Source organism: Mesocricetus auratus, unplaced genomic scaffold (genome assembly GCF_017639785.1).
Source record: "Mesocricetus auratus isolate SY011 unplaced genomic scaffold, BCM_Maur_2.0 Super-Scaffold_100010, whole genome shotgun sequence".
Classification (NCBI taxonomy): domain Eukaryota; kingdom Metazoa; phylum Chordata; class Mammalia; order Rodentia; family Cricetidae; genus Mesocricetus; species Mesocricetus auratus.
In genome coordinates, this window is record NW_024429194.1 from 42,261,446 (window position 1) to 42,280,106 (window position 18,661).

The window sequence follows — 18,661 nt, forward strand, 5'->3', positions numbered from 1 at the left end:
TGGACATATTATCACTCCTCCCTCTCTTCCACTGAACTCTGGAATCTTGGCCCACTGCTTAGCTGTGGATTTCTGCATGGGCTTGCATGAGTTATTGAGTGAATGTTCTGTGATGACTATTAAAGTAGTCATCAGTCTGATTACAGGGGATGGCCAGTTCAGGCACCTTCTCCACTATTGCTTAGTCTTAGCTAGAGTCATCCTTGTGGATTCCTAGGTATTTCCCTAATACCATGTTTCTCGATAACCCCATAATGGCCCCCTCTATCAAGATATCTCTTTCCTTGCTTTCCCTCTCTGTCTGTCTCACAACTTAAGCATTCAATTCTCTCATGTTATCCTCCCCCTGTCCTCCTCCCTCCCCTTCCTTCCCACCCTCCACCGTCCTCTCCCCCATACCCACAATTTTCTCAGGCAATTATTTCCTCTTCCCAGGGGATCCATATATGTGTCTCATAGGGTCCCTCTTGTTATATATCTTCTCTGGGCTTGTGGAAAGTAGATTGGTTATCCTATGAGTGAGTACATACCCTGTTTGTCTTTTGGGGTCTAGGTTACCTCACTCAGGATCTCCATTGCTGGTGGGAGTGCAAACTTGTACAGTCACTTTGGAAATCAGTATGACGGTTTCTCAGAAAATTGGGAACCAATCTACCCCAAAACCCAGCAATACCACTCTTGTGCATATACACAAAGGATGCACACTCATACCACAAGGACATTTGTTCAACTGTGTTTATAGCAGCATTATTAACAATAGCCAGAGCCTGGGAACAACCTAGATGACCCTCAACCAAAAAACAGATGAAGAAAATGTGGTACATTTACACAATGGTGTACTACTCAGCTGTAAAAAGCAAAGGTATCTTGAAATTTGCAGGCAAATGAAAGGAAGTAGAAAAAAATCCTGAGTGAGGTAACAAAGCAGATGACTTCTTAAATCACCACTGTAGGTATTTATCTTTCCATTTCCCTTTGTGTCCACACAACCCATAATAATCATCTCACGGGTAAAAGAGGCTTCATATGAATTGCTCTATTGTTGAAGGTCCCCAAAGAAGCAGCTACTTCAATAAGGATGGAATAAGCTGAGATGGCCACTCAGGAACTTCCAGGAAAAGAAATGTCTTATACAGAAAAGTCCAATGTGGCTTCCAGTCCTTTCCTGGTGCTTAAGGTGAGTGGGGGCCCTGCTCTGAGGCCCAACTCCCTACATCCCCCAACTCTGTCTCCCTGGATGCTTTCTGTGCCTAAAGAGGACCTGCCCCACCAGGAAGGATCACCCTGAGTCTGGCCACACCTCAGTCTTCAGTGCACTCCTTTCTCTGCTCTGTGCTTGAGTCCCTGCCGTGTGCTTGAGTCTTTAGTCCCCTCTGGACTCCACCTTGTACTTGAGACCCACCTGCACCCATTGAAGTATTGGCCCTGCTTGAACACACTGGAAAGGATATTTAGACCCAACCCCACCAGGAGAGGAAGAGACTCCATGAGCTCCCACTGAAAGAAAGGATGGGAAGAAGGCAATATAAAAACACAGCCAACAACAGAGGAACCACCAGAGTCTAGAAACTCTACAGCAGAAAGACCTGAACATATTAATACAGATGAAACAAAAAGAATGACAATTAAAACAACCTCCTGAAAGTGATAGAGGCACTCAAAGAGGATATAAGAAAATCCCTTAAATAAATGGAAGAAAACACAAACCAAAAAAAATGCAAAAAATCAACAAATCTCTTGAAGAAAGCAAGGAAAGACAAGAAAAAATCAAACAAATGAAGGAAAAAAATCAAACAGTTCAAGACCTGAAAACCGAAATGGAGACAATAAGAAAAACACAAACTGAGGTAATTCTGGAAATCAAAAGGCTGAAAAAACAATCAGGAACTACAGGTGCAAGCATAACTAACAGAATACAAGTGATAGAAGACAAAATCTCATGCACTGAAGATAAACTAGAGGAAATAGATTCATTGACAAAAGAAAGACTTAAATCCAACTAATCCTTAACACAAAATATTCAGGAAATATGGGACACCCTGAAAAGAACAATCTAAGGATAATAGGTATAGAAGAAGGCAAAGAAGCCCAGCTCAATGATGCAGAAAACATTCAACAAAATCATAGAAGAAAATTTTCCCAACCTGAAGAAGGAGATGCCTATGAAACTATAAAAAGCTTACCGGCACTAAGTGCCCACATGAAGAAACTGGAGAATAGTTATACTAGAGAATTAACAGCACAGCTGAAAGCTCTAGAACAAGAAGAAGCAAACTCCCCCAGGAGGAGTATATGCCAGGAAATAATAAAATTGAGGGCTGAAATCAATGAAGTGGAAACTAGGAAAACAATACAAAGAATCAATGCAACGAAGAGTTGGATCTTTGAGAAAATTAACAAGATAGACAAACCTTTGTCCAAACTTACCAAACAGCAGAGTATGAACATGCAAATTAACAAAATCAGAAATGAAACGGGGACATAACAACGGACTCTGAAGAAATTCAGAGAATCATCAGGTCATACTTTGAAAACCGGTACTCCACAAAATTCAAAAATTTAAAGGAATTATACGACTTCCTGGATAGCTATCACTTGCCAAAATTAAATCAAGAACAGATAAGCAATTTAAATAGACCTATAACCCCTATGGAAATAGAAGCACTCATCAAAAGTCTCCCAACCAAAAGAAGCCAGGTTCAAATGGCCTCAGTGCAGAATTCTACCAGAAATTCAAATAAACAGCTTATACCAATTCTTCTCAAAGTATTCCATGCAATACAAGCAGAAGGGTCTTTGCCAAACTCTTTCTATGAGGCTTCAATAACCTTGATCCCCAAGCCACACAAAGACACAACTAAGAAAGAGAACTTCAGACCAATATCCCTCATGAACATTGATGCAAAAATACTTAATAAAATACTGGCAAATAGGAGCCAAGAACACATCAAAACAATCATTCACCATGATCAAGTAGGTTTCATCCCAGGGATGCAGGGATGGTTCAACATACGAAAATCCATCAATGTAATCCACCATATAAACAAGCTGAAAACAAAAACGTTCATGATCATCTCACTAGATGCTGAAAAAGCCTTTGACAAAATCCAACACCCCTTCATGATAAAGGTCTTGGAGAGATCTGGGATAACAGGAACATACTTAAACATAATAAAAGCTATATACAGTAAACCAACAGCTAACATCAAACTAAATGGACAGAAACTCAACGCAATTCCTCTAAAGTCAGGAACAAAACAAGGCTGTCCACTCTCTCCATAACTTTTTAGCATTGTACTTGAAGTTATAGCCATTGCCATATGACAACAAAAGGGGATCAAGGGGATACAAATTAAGAAGGAAGAGTTCAAACTTTCACTGTTTGCAGATGATATGATAGTTTACATAAATGACCCAAAGAACTCTACCAGGGAACTCTTACAGCTGAATAACACCTTCAGCAAAGTGGCAGGCTTCAACTCAATTCAAGAAAATCAGTAGCACTACTATATACAGATAATAAAAGGGCTGAGAAAGAAATCAGAGAAACATCACCCTTTACAATTGCCACAAACAACATAAAATACCTTGGGGTAACGCTAACCAAACAAGTGAAAGACCTGTATCGCAAGAACTTTGAATCTTCAAAGAAAGAAATTAAAGTAGCCCTGAGAAAATGAAAAGATCTCCCCTGCTCTTAGATAGGTAAGATCAATGTAGTAAAAATGGCAATCCTGCCAAAGGCAATCTACAGATTCAATGCAATCCCCATTAAAATCCCAGCACAATTCTTCACAGACCTTGAAAGAACAATAGTCAGTTTTGTATGGAAAAACAAAAGACACAGGATAGCCAAAACAACCCTGCTCAACAAGGCAACGTCTGGAGGCATCACCATCCCTGACTTCAAGCTCTATTATAGAGCTATAGTCCTGAAAACAGCTTGGTATTGGCTCTAAAACAGACAGGTAGACCAATGGAATTGAATTGAAAACCCTGATATTAACCCACACACGTATGAACATCTGATCTTTGACAAAGAAGGTAAAAATATGCAATGGAATAAAGAAAGTGTCTTCAACAAATGGTGCTGGCATAACTGGAGACTGGCATGTAGAGGACTGCGGATCGATCCATGTTTATCGCCATGCACAAAACTTAAATCCAAATGGATCAAAGACCTCAACATAAATCCAGCCACACTGAACCTCTTAGAAGAGAAAGTGGGTGGTACCTTTGAACGAATTGGAACAGGAGACAGCTTCCTGAACATAACACCAGTAGCAGAGACAGTGAGATCAACAATTAATAAATGGGACTTCCTGAAACTGAGAAGCTTCTGTAAGGCAAAGGACACAGTCACCAAGACAAAAAGGCAGCCCACAGACTGGGAAAAAATATTCACCAACCCCACATCTGACAGAGGGCTGATCTCCAAAATTTGCAAAGAACTCAAGAAGCAAGTCTCCAAAACACCAAAGAATCTAATTAAAAAGTGGGCTGCAGACCTAAATAGAGAATTTTCAATAGAGGAGTCTAAAATGGCTGAGAGGCACTTGAGAAAGTGCTCAACATCCTTAGCCATCCTGGAAATGCAAATCAAAACAACTCTGAGATACCATCTCACTCCTGTCAGAATGGCTAAAATCAATAACACCAAGGACAATTTATGCTGGAGAGGATGTGGTGAAAGGGGAACAATCCTCCTTTGCTGGTAGGAGTGCCAACTGGTTCAGCCACTTTGGAAATCAGTATGGAGATTCCTCAGAAAAATGGGAATAAACCTACCACAAGACCCAGCAACTCCACTCTTAAGCATATATCCAAAAGATGCCCATTCATACAACAAGGTTGTCTGTTCCACTATGTTCATAGCAGCATTATTTGTAACAGCCAGAACTTGGAAGCAACGTAGATGCCCCTCAACTGAAGAGTGGATAGAGAAAATGTGGTACATTTACACAATGGACTACTATTCAGCAGAAAAAAACAATGGAATCCTGAGATTTGCAGGCAAATGGATGACACTAGAAGAAACCATCCTGAGTGAGGTAATGCAGCCACAAAAAGAGAAACTTGGCATGTACTCTCTCATATATGGATTTTAGACATAGATCTGGGGAGTGCCAGCCTACAATCCCATGGCCAGAGAGTCTGGGAAACAGAAACTTCATTCAGTGGCTGATGGAAGAAGAGGCAGACTCCCACGGCTAAGTACTGAGCTGAACTCAAGAAAGCCAGTAACAGAGAGGGAGGACTGATGACCAAAAGAGTTAAATCTGGGCTGGTTTAACCCCAGAAACAGCTGACTTGACAAGGGTTGACTCTTGAATCCCAGGCTGATGCCTGGGAATCCATCATGGGATCTGATCAAGACCCCCTGAATGGGGGTGTCAGTGAGGAGGCCTAGGTAATCTATTGAGCCTTGGGCAGTAGATCAGTATTTATCCTGAGTATACACATGGACTTTGGACTCCCATCCAACAATATGAGATGAACTCTCACCCTGAACTCTTAGTGGGAGGGTCTATGCCCTGCCCTTGATGAAATGACAGTTTATGGACACCCCCATGGAGGGCCTCACCCTCCCTGGGGAAATGAGGGGATAATGGGGGAGTTGGATGGAGGGCACGGGAGGAGGGGAGGGAAAGGGAGAGGGACGTGGAACTGACTTGTGAACCAACCATGTTTCTCATCTAAATTTAAACTTAAAATAAAAAAATTAATAACAAAAAAGAAGCTTACCGAACACCAAATAGACTTGACCAAAAAAAAAAAAAAAGTCCCCTCGCCACATAATAATCAAAACTCCAAACACACAGTATAAAGAACGAATATTAAAATCAGCAAAGGAAAAAGGCCAAGTAACATATAAAGGCAAACCTATCAGAATTAGACCCGACTTCTCCATGGAAACTATGAAAGCCAGAAGGTCCTGGAGAGATGGTCTACAAACACTAAGAGACCACAGATTCCAGCCCAGACTTCTATTCCCAGCAAAATTGTCAATAACTATAGATGGAGAAAACAAGATATTCCATGACAAAACCAGTTTTATACAATACATATCCACAAATTTAGCCCTACAGAAATTTCTAGAAGGAAAACTCCAACCCAAGGAAGTTAACTACACTCAAAATAACAAGGGCAATAGATAATCTAACTTTACTAGAAATAAGAAATAGGAGAAAAACTCACACATAAAACCACCACCAAAAACGCATCCAAAGCAAACAAGAATCAACAATCAATGGTCATTGATATCCCTGAATATCAATGGTCTTAACTCACCTATAAAAAGACATAGGCTATCAGAATAGATAAAAAGACAGAATCCATCCTTCTGCTGCATACAAGAAACACACCTCAATTTCTTTTTTTTGTTACTTTATTTTTTATTACACTTTTTTATTATATATTTAAATTAGAAACAAGCTTGCTTCCCATGTTAGCCCCAGTTCCCTCTCCCTCCCCTCCACGCACACTTCCCCCACCAGGCCAGCCCCCCCAACGCCTCACCCAACACACCTCACTTCAAAGACAGAGGCTACCTTAAGGTTAAGAGTTGGGAAAAGACTTTCCAATCAAATGGACCTGAGAAGCAAGCAGTTGTAGCTATCCTAATATCTAACAAAATAGACTTCAAACTAAAATTAATCAAAAGAGATGAAGAAGGTCATTTCATATTCATCATAGGAAAAATCCATCAGGAAGAAGTCTCAATTCTGAACATATATGCCCCAAATATAAAGGCACTCACATTCATAAAAGAAACATTACTACAATTCAAATCACACATTAAACCCCACACACTTATAGTGGGAGACTTCAACACCCCACTCTCACCACTGGACTGGTCCACCAGACAGAAACTTAACAAAGAAACAATTGAACTGACAGAAGTTATCACCCAATTGGGTTTAACAGACATCTATAGAATATTCCATCCAAAAAAAATGTATCTTCTTCTCAGCACCACATGGAGCCTTCTCTAAAATCGACCACATACTTGGCAGTAAAGCAAACCTCAACAGATACAGAAAAAATTGGAATAACCCCCTGTATCCTTTCGGGCCACCACTTAAAAATAGAATTCAGTGTCAACACAAATTGCAGAAACTTCACAAACTCATGGAAATTGAACAATGCTCAATTGCATCACCCCTGGGTAAAGAAAGAAATAAACGACTTCCTAGAATTCAATGAAAATGAAGGCACAACATACCCAAACCTTTGGGATACTTTGAAAGCAGTTCTAAGATGAAAATTCATACCACTAAGTGCCCACATGAAGAAACTGGAGAAATGCCACACTAGAGAATGAACAGAACACCTGAAAGTTCTAGAAGAAAAAGAAGCAAACTCACCCAAGAGGAGTAGACAGAATGAAATAATCAAATTGAGATCTGAAATCAATAAAGTAGAATCAAAGAAAACAATACAAAGAATCAAAGAAACAATGAGTTTGTTCTTTGAGAAAATCAACAAGATAAACAAACCTTTATCAAACCTAACTAAAAGACAGAGAGGTCATGCTAATTAACAAAATCAGAAATGAATAATGGGACATAACAACAGACACTGGGAAATCCAAAGAATCATCAGGTCATACTTTGAAAGTCTGTACTCCACTAAATTGGAAAACCTAAAGGAAACAGATGATTTTCTGAGTAGATATCACTTACCAAAATTAAATCAAGAAGAGATAAAAATTTTAAACAGATCTATATCCCCTAAAGAAATAGAAGCAGCCATAAAACGTTTTCCAACAAAGAAAATTCCAGGGCCAGATGGTTTCAGTGCATAATTCTACCAAAAAATTCTTTTTTTTTCTTTCTTTCTTTTTTTTTGTTTTTTTTTCCAAGTCAGGGTTTCTCTGTATTGTTTTGGAGGCTGTCCTGAAACTCGTTCTGTAGACCAGGCTGGCCTCGAACTCACAGAGATCCACCTGCCTCTGCCTCCCGAGTGCTGGGATTAAAGGCATGCGCCAAGAACACCCAGCTCTACCAAAATTCAAGGAAGAGCTAATACCAAAACTCTTCAAATTGTTCCACATAATAAAAGCAGAAGGACTACTGCCAAATTCTTTCTACAAGGCTACAGTTATATAAGTAGCCAAACCACACAAAGACACAACCAAGATAGGTAATTACAGAACAATCTCCCTCATAAACATTGATGCAAAAATGCTCAATAAAATACCAGCAAATCGAATCCAAGAACATATCAGAAAAATCATACACCACGATCAAGTAGGCTTCATCCCAGGGATGAGGGATGGTTCAACATATGAAAATCTATCAGTGTAATCCACCATATACACAATCTGAAAAAGAAAAACACATGATCATTTCACTAGATGCTGAAAAAGCCTTTGACAAAATCCAACACCCCTTCATGATTGAGGTCTTGGAGAGATCAGGGATAACAGGAACATATCTAAACATAATAAAAACTATATACAGCAAACCAACAGACAGCATCAAACTAAATGGAGAGAAACTAAAGGCAATTCCTCTAAAATCAGGAACAAGACAAGGCTGTCCACTCTCTCCATATCTCTTCAATATTGTACTTGAAGTTCTAGCTAGATCAATAAGACAACAAAAGGAGATCAAGGGGATACAAGTTGGAAAAGAACAAGTCAAACTTACACTATTTGCAGACAATATGATAGTCTACATAAATGACCCAAAGAATTCTACCAGAAAATCCCTACAGCTGATAAACATATTCAGCAAAGTGGCAGGATACAAAATTAACTCAATAAAATCGGTAGCCCTACTATATATAGACAATAAAGGGGATGAGAAAGAAATCAGAGAAACATCACCCTTTACAATAGCCACAAACACCATAAAATATCTTGGGGTAACTCTAACCAAACAGGTGAAAGATCTGTATAACAAGAACTTTGAGTCTTTAAAGAAAGAAATTAAAGAAGATACCAGAAAATGGAAAGATCTCCCATGCTCTTGGATAGGTTGGATCAACACAGTAAATATGGCAATCTTACCAAAAGCAATCTATAGATTAAATGCAATCCCTATCAAAACACCAGCACATTTTTTTCACTGACCTTGAAAGGAAAATCCTCAACTTTATATGGAAAAACAAAAGACCCAGGATAGCCAAGGCAACCATGTACAATAAAGGAACTTCCAGAGTCATCACCATCCCTGACTTCAAGCTCTATTATAGACCTATCATCCTGAAAACAGCTTGGTACTGGCAAAAAAGCAAACAGGTAGACCAATTGAATTGAAGACGCTGATAACAACCTACACACCTTTGAACACCTGATCTTTGAAAAAGAAGCTAAAACTATATAGTGGAAAAAAAGAAAGCATCTTTAACAAATGGTGCTGGCATTACTGGATGCTGGCATGTAAAAGACAACAGATAGATCCATATCTATCACCATGTACAAAACTTATGTCTAAATGGATCAAAGACCTCAATATCAATTTAGCCACACTGAATCTCTTAGAGGAGAAAGTGGGAAGTAGCCTTGAAAGAATTGGTACAAGAGACTGCTTCCTGAACATAACACCAATAGCACAGACACTGAGATCAACAATTAATAAATGGGACCTCCTGTAACTGAGGAGCTTCTGCAGGGCAAAGGACACAGTCAACATAACAAAACAACAGCCCACAGAATGGGAAAAGATATTTACAAACTCCACATGTGACAGAGGGCTGATCTACAAAATTTACAAAGAACTCAAGAAGCAATTCTCCAGAACACCAAAGGATCCAATTAAAAAATGGGGTACACAATTAAATACAGAATTCTCAACAGAGGAGTCCAAAATGGCCAAGAGACACTTGAGAAAGTGCTCAACATCTTTAGCCATTAGGGAAATGCAAATCAAAACAACTCTGATATACCATCTCACTCCAGTCAGAATGGCTAAAATCAAAAACTCTAATGAGAGTTTATGCTGGAGAGGATGTGGAGAAAGGAGAATACTTCTCCACTGCTGGTGGGAATGGCAACTTGTGCAGCCACTTTGGGTTCAGTATGGAGATTTCTCAGAAAAATGGTAATCAGTCTACCAAAAGATCCAGCAATTCCACGCTTAGGCATATACCAAAAAGATGTACCCTCATACAATAAGGACATCTGCTCAACTACGTTCATAGCAGCATTATTTGTAATAGCCAGAACCTGGAAAGAACCTAGATGCCCCTCAACTGAAGAGTGGATAGAGAAAACTTGTTACATTTACACAATGGAGTGCTACTCAGCAGAAAAAAAATGGAATCTTGAAATTTGCAGGCAAATGGATGGCACTAGAAACCATCCTGAGTGAGGTAACTCACTCACAAAAAAGACAAACATGGTATGTACTCACTCATATATGGATTTTAGACATGGAACAGGGCACTGCCAGCTCACAATCCCACCGCCAGAAAGTCTGGGGTGCAGGGAGGACCCTAAGAGAGATGCATGGTAACCCTGAAAAGGGTTAGGGGATACGATCTCCTAATTGGATGGGGGGGGTAGAAGAGGAGGGCAGAAGGAGATGGGAGAAAAAGAGTGAGAAAAGAGTAGGGGAGAGGAGGATATGGGAGAAGAGGAGACTTGAGCCAGGGTAAGAATATAAGAGAAAAGGATGGGAGATACCATAAAAGAGGGAGCCAGTGTAAATTGGAGAAGAGATCTGACACTAGTGAGATCTTCACAGATCTACAAGAATGAAACCAACTGGAATCAAGGCTACCTTAAATGCCCTCCCATTATAATGAGAATTATGGCTACCTTATATGCCATCCTAGAACTCTCATCCAATGGCTGATGGAAGCAGAGGCAAACACCCACAGCTGTGAACCAAATTGAACTCCTGGAACCCAGTTGCAAAAAGGAGTGATGACCAAAGGAATGAAGATCAGGCTGACGAAACCCATAGAGGCAGCTGACCTAAACAAGGGGGAACACATGGACCCCAGACTGATAACTGAGGGGCCAGCATGGGACTGATCCTGATATCCCTCCCACCGAACCTGGGTGACAGAGGCCTTGGCGATCTGTGGGACCTTAGAGAGTACAGCAGTATTTATTCCTGGCATACAGAGGAACTCTGGGAACCCATACCACTTGAGGGATGCTCTCTCAGCCTGGACACATGGGGAAGAACCTAGGCCCTTCCAGGGATGATGTGACAGACTCTGAAAAATCCCTCATGGAAGCCCTTGCCCTACTTGGGGAGCAGAGAGGGGAATGGAGTGGGGGTGAGGGGTTGGGAGGATTGGGGTGGGGGAAGAGGACAGGGAGAGGGAACTGAAAGTGACATGCATAAAAAATTAAATAAAAAATACGGAAAAAAGTCCAATATGTTTTACTAATTTTTATTTCCTTCTGTCCTCTCAGATATATCTGTGCTATGATTACGAAGTTTATATATTTTATGCTCAACCCAAAAGAACTTCACAAAACCTAGACTGATATGCCTTTCTAAGTGAGTAAGTCTGGGTACCTCGACATTCATGGTTTGCTAGGGTAACGACAGAAATTACTTGTGGAGCTGAGGTTACAGCTCAGAACTGCTCAGTTCACACATGTTCTCCTACTACAACATGAGATGTTTGAAGAGATAAAAATGTATTACAGATCCCTAAAGAAAATAAATATTGAAAGCACTTCTGTTTTAAATAAACTACATTTGTCAGAATAGCTTTACTTCTGTGGTGATTCTGATCATTTATATTTTGCTTATACTGTTGAAAAATGTTGCCATTTTATACAATAAGCTATTTTCTACCATGCTGAATTCTTTTTTTGTTTCTTTTTTATTTTATTTTTATTTAATTTGGAAATTAGCTTGCTTCATATGTCAATCCCAGCTTCCTCTCCCTCCCCTCCTCCCCTACCCCCTTTAACCCTCCCCAAAAACCCAACCTAATCCCCACTCCACTCTCCAAGGAGGGTGAGGCCCTTCATGGGGGATCTCCAAAGTCTTTCATATCACCCGGGCCAGGGCCTAGGCTCTCCTCCATGTGTTCAGGCTGAGACAGCATGCCTCCATGTGGAATAGGCTCCCAAAGTCCATCTGGATGCCAGGGGTAAATGTTGATCTATCGCCCGAGGCCCCAAAGAATGCCAAGGCCTCCTCACTGACACCCGCTTTCAGGGGATCTGGATTAGTCCCATGCTGGCCTCTCAACTATCAGTCTGGGGGCCATGAGCTCCCCCTTGTTCAGGTCAGCTGTTTCTGCAGGTTTGACCCACCATGTCTTAACCCCTTTGCTCATCACTCCTCCCTCTCTGCAACTGGGTTCCAGGAGTTCAGTTCAGTGTTTAGCTGTGGGTGTCTGCTTCTGCTTCCTTCAGCCACTGGATGAAGACTCTAGGATGGCATACAAGGTAGTTGTCAGTCTCATTGGGGAAGGGCATTTAAGATAGCCTCTCCACTGTTGGTTAGATTGCCAGTTGGTGTCATCCTTGTAGGTCTCTGGATATCTCACTAGTGCTAGATCTCTCTTCAAACCTATAATGGCTCATGCTATTATGGTATCTCTCACCATGCTCTCCTCTATTCTTCTCCCAACTCAACTTTACTGCTCCCCCATGTCCTCCTTTCCCCTCCTCTTCACCCTCATCTTGATACCAGCTTCCTCTCTCTCCCACCTGCCCCCATGCTCCCAATCCCCTCAGAAGATTCTGTTCCATTTCCTTTCTCTGGGTTACCATGCATATCTCTCTTAAGGTTCTTCCTGTTTCCCAGACTCTCTGGCAGGGGAATTGAAAGCTGGCACTCCCCTGTTTCATGCCTAAAATCTATAAATGAGTGAGTACATACCATGCTTGTCTTTTTGTGACTGGGTTACCTCACTCAGGATGATTTCTTCTAGTGCCATACATTTGCCTGCAAATTTCAAGATTGCATTGTTTTTTCTGATGAGTTGTATAAATGTACCACATTTTCTCTGTCCACTCTTCAGTTGAAGGGCATCGAGGTTGCTTCCAGGTTCTGGTTATTACAAGTAATGTTGCTGCGAACATAGTGGAACAGGTATCCTTGTTGTATGAATGTGCCTCTTTTGGGTATATGCCTAAGAGTAGAATTGCTCAAAAAGAAAGTCTCCAAAATACCAAAGAATCCAATTAAAAAGTGGGCTACAGAACTAAATAGAGAATTCTCAATAGAGGAGTCTAAAATCACCGAGAGACATTTGAGAAAGTGCTCAACATCCTTAGCCATCAGGGAAATGCAAATCAAAACAACTCTGAAATATCATCTTACTCCTGTCAGAATGGCTAAAATCAAAAACACCAATGACAATTTATGCTAGAGAGAATGTGGAGAGAGGGGAACACTTCTCCACTACTGGTACAGCCACGTTTGAAATCATTATGGAGAGTCCTCAGGAAAATGGGAATCAGTCTAACATGCTGAATTCTTACGAATTTTCAAAAATGTGTTGCAAAAGTTTATGGGAACCAAAATTCTCATTTTTGGGGAGAATCCTAGAAGAAAGTGGGGGAAAGCCTTATTTCTATTCTCTTGTTTAAAATAAATACAATTTCCTTTTTAGAAAATAATTATATGGATTTCCCAATGTTTTAAGTAACAGAATATTGCAATTGCATATCCTGACGCACTTTTCTGTGGGAATTTCTTGAGTGAGAGATTTTTGGTTTTCTCATTAAGCTGTGTTACACAGTTACACATAAAGTTTTACTAGAAGTACATGTTTTGACTGCTCCTAACTGAATACACAGAATTTTGTCATTGATCGAAGAAAAGTTTACAACCCTTGAAAGCTGACAGATTGTTAGTAGAAATGTTGATTTCCCTGAGGGATTTTTATTTTTCTCTGCCATCATTTTCTAAATGGAAAGGGTAATGAAGTGGTTAGCAAATCCAGGCAAAGTTTTCCTTTGTGAGCTTAAGCTCCAAGTTAACTACAAAAACATAGACAAAGTCCAAACAGGATAACTTAGAACATGTCACTAAAATATACTGTGGGTTTTACTTTTATCTCAGAGGACATTGCTGTCATTACATTATTTGGAAACAGATCTTTTCCCTGGATGTATTACTTTGAATAGGTTATGGTCTATTAACTACACTGCTCAAAAAAAAAAAAAAAAGGAATCGAGGACAGATAGGTGGGAAGAAACAGAAGAGGGAAGAAAGAATCCCAAAAATTAGTTAAAGAAATCCCAAAAATGAGTTAAAGAAAGCATACCAATAAGCTGTGCCATGCATTACAAACACCGTATCTGAATCCTAAAACGAGCTGATTGCCCTTTTCTCTGCTGTCTTATTGTTTCCATAACCAAACTTCTTTGTTTAATTTGAGAACTTAAAATGAAATTTTCAAGAACTTTGTAAAATTAGTGTTGCCCTTTTCATCACAGCCTATGTGTAACAGTGTACTGTTTAGGAGTTGAAGTCATAGTTGCTAAAAACTGAAATGCATAAGTACCATGAGTTAGAAAACTAGCCTCCTTCATCTCAAGAACTGAAAAGGCAGTTTTGTTTAGGAAGAGCAACATGGTGCTAGCCTGAGTGATGAGTAATGCCAGTAACCTAAATCAATGATGCAGACATCATATGCAATGAGTCTAGTCAATCAGCATTTCACAAATGGCCACCAGTGCTATGATACGAAATGTCTCTGTAATTGGGTAATTTTTTTACTTCATTTTAATTTGAAATTGTGGTTTCCATGTACAGATAATGATGATCACCAGCTGTATTAGAACAATTAGGGATTGACAGCAAAGATTTCTCAGTGTCCCTTGACAGGGCAAAGGATGCATTTTTCCCAACACAGGATAATGTGAAGAGAGATGGTGAACATAGAATCTCATAATAAAGGAAAAATCAAAGGGAACTTAAATAAATTAAACAGGGCCTACACTAATTACACATTAGTAGGACCAAAGGCACTGGGCTAGATAACATGAAAATGCCAAAAACACACGCTTTGCCACACAGTAGAACATCAGCTTAACGAGATGCTTCACATAGGATTTCTGTTTTATATTAATAGCTGCTTAATTGCCTTTGTGGCTTAGGGACTGAGTGTCCCATATAGTGGCTAAAGTTTAATAGGTGTCCCTGAAGTAAATTTAGATAATATGATTTTGTTTCTATTGACTAATTCATGTGGAAACATAAAATATTAAATGCATTAAAACAAGTATTTGCAAACATATTTAATTTGTATTTACCCAGGCCTCATCTCATGAAAATCTTATTTTTAACTCAGTAATTTTATTTTATAACAAATGCATTAGATGTGATAGCAGATGTTGCCATTTCAATTATAACTACTCTAAGAGAATTTGTATTTTCAAAAAAATCTGAGAATAACATGTTAGTCTCCTCTTAACATATTATGATATATTTTATCATGAAAAGCTTTAATAAAGGTCAGAATTTCAAGCAGCATGCTTGAACACAGCAGTGTTTGCTTTACTATTAAAAAGGTGTAAGCATCCCTGATGGGAAAATACCAAGGAAAGAATAAAGCTATGCTGATAATGCAATGTCAGGATGCAGCTGTAGAGCACTCATTCATAATAATATTATTCAGATAGTACACTGGGCATCCTTATCTTATGCAGAACAGAACATGCCTCGGATTAACTGTTAGGCATTTATTATCTAACACAAGGAAATTAGAAAACCCAAACAACTGTTTGGGGTCTTGGAGGAATGAATCAAACTTTGAAAGCATTCTAGTTACTATGGAGACCCTGAGGATCTACTAGACACTTATATAGCATTCCTCAGAAGCCAGCTTTTGCTTCTTACATTACTTCTATTTGAATTCATTATAACCCAGGACAAGATTGTTTGCTTTTTAAAATGTGAGTGTCAGTGTCTCTGATCGTGTTCCCTTCATTCTCTCCAGAAATCCAAATGTAATAAAAATGAGAGTACGAATGGTTATCATTAGTCATCATTCTGTATGCAACAGATTTTGCACACCAGACTGCATCTTCTTAGGCTGCTGGTATGACAAGCCTGTATAGAAAGCTGAAGACTTAGCTTAACCAGTGGTCTCCATTGAAGCCAAAGCACATGACGAAATGCAGTGAAAAACCAACACAAAGGCACTTAATGTTACATAGGTTTGTCTGTGGTGTAATGGCACAAGGTTATTAGGTATACATTATTAAATTATTAAAGAAGTTTGGCTTTCTAAGGAGGCTTTGGTTTTAAGGCACATTTCATTAGTATTTAATTGGGGTGTTATTAAAAGTCCCTATCTAAGATTCTAGGTTACACAATCCTTAGGTTTATGCAGTGTCTCTCCCTGAAACAATCAGGCTTTGCTCTATCATGAATAATAAAAATTTAGAATGGGGAGTGAGGAGATGGCTCAGTGTGCACAGTCTTGCAGAGCAAACATGGGGATCTGAGTTTAAATTCCTGGCACATAACAGCTGGGGATGGCTGCTCATGCCTGTAATCCCAGCACTGGAGCACAGACAAGTGGGGTTCTGGGTCCTGCTGGCTAACCATGGCTAACCTGGTGAGCTTTGTAATCCATGGGAAACCCTGTCCCCAAAACAGAAAAAAGTAGAAAGTACTAGAGAACGCATCTGAAATTGAGTGAGTTCTGGCCTCTACACACACACACACACACACACACACACACACACACACACACACAAACACACACACATCAAATTATTTCTTCTCCCTCTTTTGCAAAAAAAATTATTAAGTCAAAACATTCCTTCATAAGCAGCAATTATTTATGTGGAGAGTTCAGAAAAACAACTTGTGACTATTTGTCTTGTCCTTGATTACAGTCACGATTACACACATTCCTTCTAGTAGTTTCTGAAGTCTAAGTGGCCGTTAGCTTGCAAATCTGTCTGTCTGTTCCTATCTGATCACAAGACAAAAGCACAGGTTGCACTATACTATGTTCTCAATGTAACATCTTTAGAACAGTTAGAACACACACACACACACACACCCTCCTCACAATGCATTAGGTGAAAGGCTTTGTTAATTTGGTCTAAGGACTCCTTGCCAGTCACAAATTCATCAACTTTTATCGTTTTGGACATTTATTCAGATTCCAGCTTTGGGACACTATCTACACTCTTCCTCCATCTTTGTCCATGTGTGTCCTGTCACAGGATGGAATGGACAGTGATGAGTTCTTCCCCTGAAGCAGCTACTCCAACCACCACGCTGACTGCCCAGCCTTTGTGGGCCACCTCGAGGGCTGCTCTCATGCCCTTCACATTGCCAATACACGCGAAGGATAAAGCATGCAGATGTTCCAAATTCTTTAGCCTTTGCGAATTTGTCTTTGTCGATGTTGATGCCAATGATTCGGAACACGCCAGCCACTTAACAGCCCATGATCACTGCCAATTCCATTCTTTCCAGGACAAAGATGGAAGAGGGGGAGCCCGGCTCCACCTTGCCAGTGTTCACAGAAGCACTGTAACAGGGTGAAGTAACATAACAACTGAGGAGGCAGGCTTTATTCAAAGGGCCACAGGATCGATTTCAACAATGAAGATGTCAGCCACAACAGTGTACTCAGAAACGTGCCGGTTCCCAAGAAAATAAAAAGAGACTTTCCTTTGTGGGTAAACCTACTAGCATCACCTGGCATTGCATCCTCACCCTGAGAGACGCTTATCTTCTGGCAAAGGTTTGTTTTAGGATTCAGACAAAATGAAAACTGGATGACAGTATCACCTGTCTTTACTTTAGAAACCCCCTTACCAACGCTTTCCACAATTCCAGCACCTTCATGTCCCAAGGTCACTGAGAAATGCCCCTCGGGATCAGCTGCCCTCAGGGTAGAGACATCACTGTGGCAAACGGAACTGGCAATGGTCTTAATTCAAACTTCATGAGCCTTTTGAGGTGCTACTTCTATCTCCACTATAAAGGGAGGCTTTCTGGCCTCCCAGGCAACTGCAGTCACACACCTGATCCCCTGCTTCTCCGCTTCTGCAAGTTCAGGTTTGTGCACTGATCATCAACCTATTACTTCTCCTTGAGGAATGTCTGCCACTTTAGAAGGAGATTCTCTCTGTCTCTGTGTCTATCTACCTACCTATTGGTCATTTAGGGGCTGTTACATCTACACTCAAGGCTATGCATTTAATATATAGCATTTCCATTTTGTGTTTTTTAAATTGGTTATTAGCATACTTTTACTCTAGGAGGCATAACATAAACATTTCGTAGTATACAGATACATATAACCATATCCAACTTTTTTTGCATGGGTTCCTGGAATCAAGCTCAGATCAGCTGATTTGCCTAGCAAAGGCTGTCCCACTGAGCTTTCCCTCGGCCCATAATTATAAGACTCTTTAAAAACAGAAATAAAAAGTTAAACCACAATTAATGTGGCCTTTATTCGATACACTCTGGTGCATCCTCTATTTCTTCAGGAAGTCTGAAAACTTGACTATTTTATAGCATTGAGGAACAGATATTATTTGCTATGTTGATAACCATGTAATTGCAGCTGACATTTTTCTTACTACTTTGTCTGCTTTGTTATTTGACGGCATCAATGAAAATGATAGCAATAGTGACTCTGTAAAATCTTCAAGGTAATGCCAATGCTGGCAATGGCATAAAAGGGACTTGGGGAAGAAAGTGTTCTGAAAATTTTTATTTGTAGTATGAATAACAGATGAAAAGTAAAT

At 39.9% G+C, this 18,661-nt stretch overlaps 1 pseudogene; it reads right to left on the bottom strand.

Moving 5' to 3' along the window:
- Window positions 1–16,804: 16,804 nt before the first annotated feature.
- The window catches only part of LOC101837055, a 103,480-nt pseudogene continuing 101,623 nt past the window's right edge, over window positions 16,805–18,661 (bottom strand).